This window comes from Bison bison, unplaced genomic scaffold (genome assembly GCF_000754665.1).
Source record: "Bison bison bison isolate TAMUID 2011002044 unplaced genomic scaffold, Bison_UMD1.0 scf7180017864140, whole genome shotgun sequence".
Lineage (NCBI taxonomy): Eukaryota > Metazoa > Chordata > Mammalia > Artiodactyla > Bovidae > Bison > Bison bison.
This window is the reverse complement of record NW_011494712.1, coordinates 344,781-350,780: the sequence shown is the minus strand read 5'-3', so window position 1 is coordinate 350,780 and position 6,000 is coordinate 344,781.

The window sequence follows — 6,000 nt, the reverse complement described above, 5'->3', positions numbered from 1 at the left end:
TATATACTGCTTATATTGCAGGTGGATTATATACTGCATCTCCCACCCAGTTTCAGCTCTCTCTTTTAATACGTCTTCCAACTATGTCAATAACCCACGGCTCTTTGCTGTCCACCATCCATTTTCCTAATGACTTGGATTCAAAAGCTTTATATAATCACTCGGAAAGCTGTTAGGGGCTATCCATCTTATACATTCATGGTCTATGATTATTAAAAGGCAATATGTATACAGACTCATTCATACTTTTCTTACATATTTTATATATTCAGATGAATTTCATGGCAAAATCTTTTTAAGATTATTTAAATGAAAAGTGCAGAGTTAAAACTCTGATTGAAAATAAGAGCCAAAGAACAAAATTCACTTATAAGGATGAAAGTCATATTTACTTTTTTTAATTGAATAACCTGAATCCAAAACCAAGAGCATTAGTGGTTCTGTAGAACACTGGTTTGAAAATAAAATTATTTATTGAAATAAATTTATCTTAAAATATAAAAAGATGATGGAATTGGAAAGACTAACAATGTTTGCACACCTTTTATAAGTCAGGAATGCTGGCATTTGGCGTAAATTTGTTATTTTAATTTCTGTAATGGCTATGGTAGAAAAGGATTATTAGTCACATTTTATAGATGAAGAAATGGACTTCCCTGGTGGTTCAGATGGTAAGGAATCCACCTACAATTCAGGATACCTGGGTTTGATCCCTGGGTTGGAAAGATCCCCTGGAGAAGCGAATGACTACCCACTCTGGTATTCTGACCTGAAGAATTCCATGAACAGAGAAGCCTGGAGGGCTACAGTCCATGGTGTTGCAAAGAGTTGAACACAACTGAGCAACTAACACTTCACTTCAATACTGCCTAAAGTCACACAGCTAGAATATGAGAAGTCACTCAGATAAGCAGTGGCAAAAATCAGATTTAAACTCAAGTTAGCATGGCTCTGAAACCTATGTCTTTCCAATCCTAGATATTTTCATTCAGTCTTGAAAGACATGCCGTATAATTATCATATCACTGGTATCAATCTATACACAAAGAGAGGTACAAACACCAAGACAGTCTCAATCCTTTGTCAGCAGTTTATGACCTAATCAGAAAACACCAGCCAGGAACAATACCTGATAATGAAATTCAAACTTAACTGAGCCCCACATGATTAGTAGATTTAATCAACAGACAATGGCATCATTGTTTAAGGCTTTATGGTAGATTTGCAAAGTTTAGGAGCTTTCAAAATTAATAATAATATGAATACAGGGTCAATTTTAGCATAGGGAAAAAAAGGTGCTATACCAACCTAGAAAAACATAAGATTGATTTTTCTTGTAATCACTTAAAACACAGTCACATTATTTACTGTATACCTTAATTTTTACACCTACAACATGCAGATGGTACTTTTCAGTGTTATTGGGAGGATCACTCAGGAAAACGCATGAGAAAGCAAGCAGTGAAAGCAGCTGCTATTCTAAAATTCAAAAAGTCACCAGAAGGTGTGTTTTATTATAAGATGACATTTCAGCCACACTTAAGAGTAATTAGATAGTTAATACAAGACTGTCAAAAGTTTTATAAAAAGGAAATAAAGATATATACTCTTGAACCTTAAAATCCTTCTTTGAATTTTTGTAATCAATCATTATGATCAATCATTCTGTGATCAATCACAAAAACTGTGATCAATTTATTTCATCAATTATTGAGATGCTTGTTTATATAGCTCATCAATGATCAAGAAAAGGTTAGTTCATAAATGAGATCTTGAAAGAAACCAACATCCATTTGCTTCCCTGCTGCTGCTGCTGCTGCTGCTGCTAAGTCACTTCAGTCGATCAGGCCCCCCGTCCCTGGGATTCTCCAGACAAGAACACTGGAATGGGTTGCCATTTCCTTCTCCAATGCATGAAAGTGAAAAGTGAAAGTGAAGTCGCTCAGTCATGTCTGACCCTTAGCGACCCCATAGACTGCAGCCTACCAGCTAAACTTATTCAAAAACAGAACAAAACAGGGTAGGTTCATTCCAAAATAGAAAGTGATCTTCAGGTTCAAGCTAGTATACCCCATGTCAAAAACTTGAAAAATTTTACCAGATTATATTAGGATTTAGGAGGATTCCACATGTGAATTATGGTTGAATTTTATATTCATATATGGAAAACTCATGGTATGGATTTCATATTTATGTAACATATTCCATACAAAATCCATACCATGATTCACATGTGGGACACTCATACACATACATGTTCATTGTTGTTGCTGTTTAGTCACTAGTTCAGTTCAGTCACTCAGTTGTGTCTGACTCTTTGCGACCCCATGAATCGCAGCACACCAGGTCTCTCTGTCCATCACCAACTCCCAGAGTTCACCCCACTAAGTTGTATCCAATTCTTGAGACCCCATGGACTATAACCCACCAGGCTCCTCTGTCCATGGGATTTCCCAGGTTAAGAACACTGGAATGGGTTGCCGTTTCCTTTTGCAAGGATCTTCCGAACCCAGGGATGGACCAAGTGTCTCCAATATCTCCTGTACTGGCAGATGAATTCTTTACTGCTGAGCCAGCAGGGAAGCCCTTTATATATGTATATACATCTGTATACATATATCAATTTGCATGCACATATATAATATTCATATATACGTACCCTACTTTTCATTTAATTTCCAAAAGAAGTCTTTTGGATATTTGTCCCTATTTTCTGAAGGAGAAAATTTTCATGCATAGAAGTTAAAATAGTATTACCAGCCCACTGTAGAACCGGGATGTAACCTTCACAACTTTAGCCAGGGTCCTAGCATTCAGCAAGTATAGCATGATATAAAGAAGAACTATAGTACTGATAGAATATCTCTTAACCCCTGTAGCAGTAAAGTTTTCCTGTAATACAAAATAATGGTCATGACTAAAAATAAAGTACATGATTTGTGTAAAAGCAGCTGTGGTATAGAGCCAATAAAAACTCTACAGAGTAAAATGGCCTAAGTTTAAGATCTAGTTTAACCATGTACTGACTTTGTGACATCAGCATAAATTGCTGGGAACAACAAAAGCTAACATTTATTGATAATTTGATTTTGCACAATATGATAAGAGGTCTTATATCTATCATACTATATAATTTTCATAATTTTTTAAGTTGTTCGTATTGTTGTCCTCATTTGCCATTGGAAAAACTCAGAGGCAGAGAGCATATGAACTTCCCTAGATCACCCTAGGGAATGGTGAGGTGAAAATTTTAAACTTGTTCCAGAAATGCAGCTTTGAGCTACTCAGACCACTGCTTCTACGTGTGGCATGTGAACCCATTTCTCTCATCTCTTAAATGAGGGTAAAATCCTCTACACGTATGACTACAATGATGATAAGTGCACACAGACTTTGGGGGCTGTGTCCTATCCATACAGTGTGGCATGAGACAACTTGGAGGGTGAATGTCCTACAAAGAGACTCACATTCTAGCCTATCACCAGTTCTTAACTGCTCATTTTCTTGAATTAGAAGCAGAATTTATTTCGGCAAAGCTATTTTGTATAGGACATTGCTATGGGAAACCAAAGGCCTTGTCCAGATTTACTAGAAACCAAGGTGAGGACTCGGAGAAGGCAATGGTACCCCACTCCAGTACTCTTGCCTAGAAAATCCCATGGATGGAGGAGCCTGGTAGGCTGTAGTCCATGGGGTCGCTAAGAGTCGGACACGACTGAGCGACTTCCCTTTCACTTTTCACTTTCATGCATTGGAGAAGGAAATGGCAACCCACTCCAGTGTTCTTGCCTGGAGAATCCCAGGGACGGGGGAGCCTGGTGGGCTGCCGTCTATGGGGTCGCACAGAGTCGGACACGACTGAAGCGACTTAGCAGCAGCAACAGCAGCAAGGTGAGGACTAGTCACACTGTTGAGAAAGTAAACAACTGAAAAATGTACATTATTCTTTATTTCAAGTTACCTTTCTACTTAGAAAGCTGCATTTTAGTTTTGAAGAAATATTTGATTATGAGGCATCTATGGTCCAGGGAATTACAGCAGTTTATCAAGTTAATACAGAATATGAAGACTGCTGGAACATCCTAACCGAGGTATCAACAGTTTGAGCTTCAGAGATAACAACTTTTTAGTATATTATAATTTAATAATGAAAATGAAAGGGAAAGTTATCAGTTGTGCACAACACTTTGCAACCCCATTGGACTGCAGCCTCCCAGGCTCCTCCGTCCATGGAATTTTCCAGGCAAGAATGCTGGACTGGGTAGGCATTTCCTTTTCCAAGCAGATCTTCCTGACCCAGGGATTGAATCCAGGTCTCCTGCATTGCAGGCAGATTCTTTACCATCTGAGCCACCAGGGAAGCCCAATACTGGAGTGGGTTGTGAATGCACAATAGTATATTTTATTAATAGAAGTAATTAGGTATATTTATTAAATTCATAAATGCTTGAAAAAGTAAAGCAATTGTAGAGTTACATTAACTGATTTGAACTAATTTGAATTGATAAAAGGAAATCTGAGGAATACTTGGAATAAAAGCATTTTTTGTAAATGCACTAAGTATCTTTTTTTGTCCAAAGTATTTGCTGCTGCTGCTACTGCTGCTAAGTCGCTTCAGTCGTGTCCGACTCTGTGCGACCCCACAGACAGCAGCCCATCAGGCTCCCCCGTCCCTGGGATTCTCCAGGCAAGAACACTGGAGTGGGTTGCCACTTCCTCCTCCAATGCATGAAAGTGAAAAGTGAAAGTGAAGTCGCTCAGTCATGTCCCGTGTCCGACTCTTCCAGACCCCATGGACTGCAGCCTACCAGGCTCCTCCGTCCATGGGATTTTCCAGGCAAGAGTACTGGAGTGGGGTGCCATTGCCTTCTCCAAAAGTATTTGCTAGGATGTGTCTAATATCAGGGCTGAGATAGGAGCTAATGAATTGGTAAAAATAACTTGGTCAGTTGAAGAAACGTTAATCAATTACAACAAAGGAAACATAGATGTAAAGAACAGACATTTGGACACAACAAGAGAAGGCAAGAGTGGGATGATTTTTGAGAATACCACTGAAACATGTACATTGCCATATGTAAAATAGATTTCTAGTGCAAGTTCAATGCAAGAAGCAGGGTACCCAAAGCAGGTGCTATGGGACAACCCAGATAGATAGGGTGGGGAGGCAAGTAGGAGGGGAGTTCACAGGTATAACTGTGGCCAATTCATGTTGATGTATTGCCAAAAAAAAAAAAAAATCACAATAATGCAAAGTAATTGTTCTCCAATTAAAATAATTAAAAATAAAAAAGAGAAGAAAAAAATAATAAATTGCAGACCATATACTTTTTAAAATAATTAGAAATAGCTACTAGTCTTTATTCTTGGCTCAAAATGCTCATTAGGAAAATACACATAAATAAAATCATTCTCAGTAATTCCTTTCAGCCCAGGTAAAAATTGTGATAGTTTCTTCTTTTGTAGGAGAGAACAGATTAAACTGTTAAGAATATTCATAGGGCCTTCCATGAACCTTAAATTTTATAAAGCTGCCACACACACAAATACCAGATTGTATTATTGCTATTTTTATCATATTTTAAGGAGTGCTATTTATTAGCTAGTAATATTAGCTTTGCTAAAAGGTATTCTGTTATGGAGGGTAAGTGTACAGGCTCTGGAAACTTAACTCTGTAATGGGGATACTAATCATAATTATACCCACCTCTTTGAATTACTATTCTGACATACAGTAAACACTCCAAAATGATAACTGCTTTAAACCTGAAATCATCCTTGACGATTTTTGTTTTTTTCCACACTCCACAGTGATTCCATTAGCATATATCTTGTCAACTACAATCTCAAAATCTATCACATCACTGAATCCATCTCACCACAGCCATTGCAAAAACATTATGTCTAATCCACCATTATTTTTCACCTCTTCTGCTACTTAACCTGCTAACTAGTCTCCCTGTTGCTGCTCTTAGTGGTAAAGCCTATTTACACAAAGTA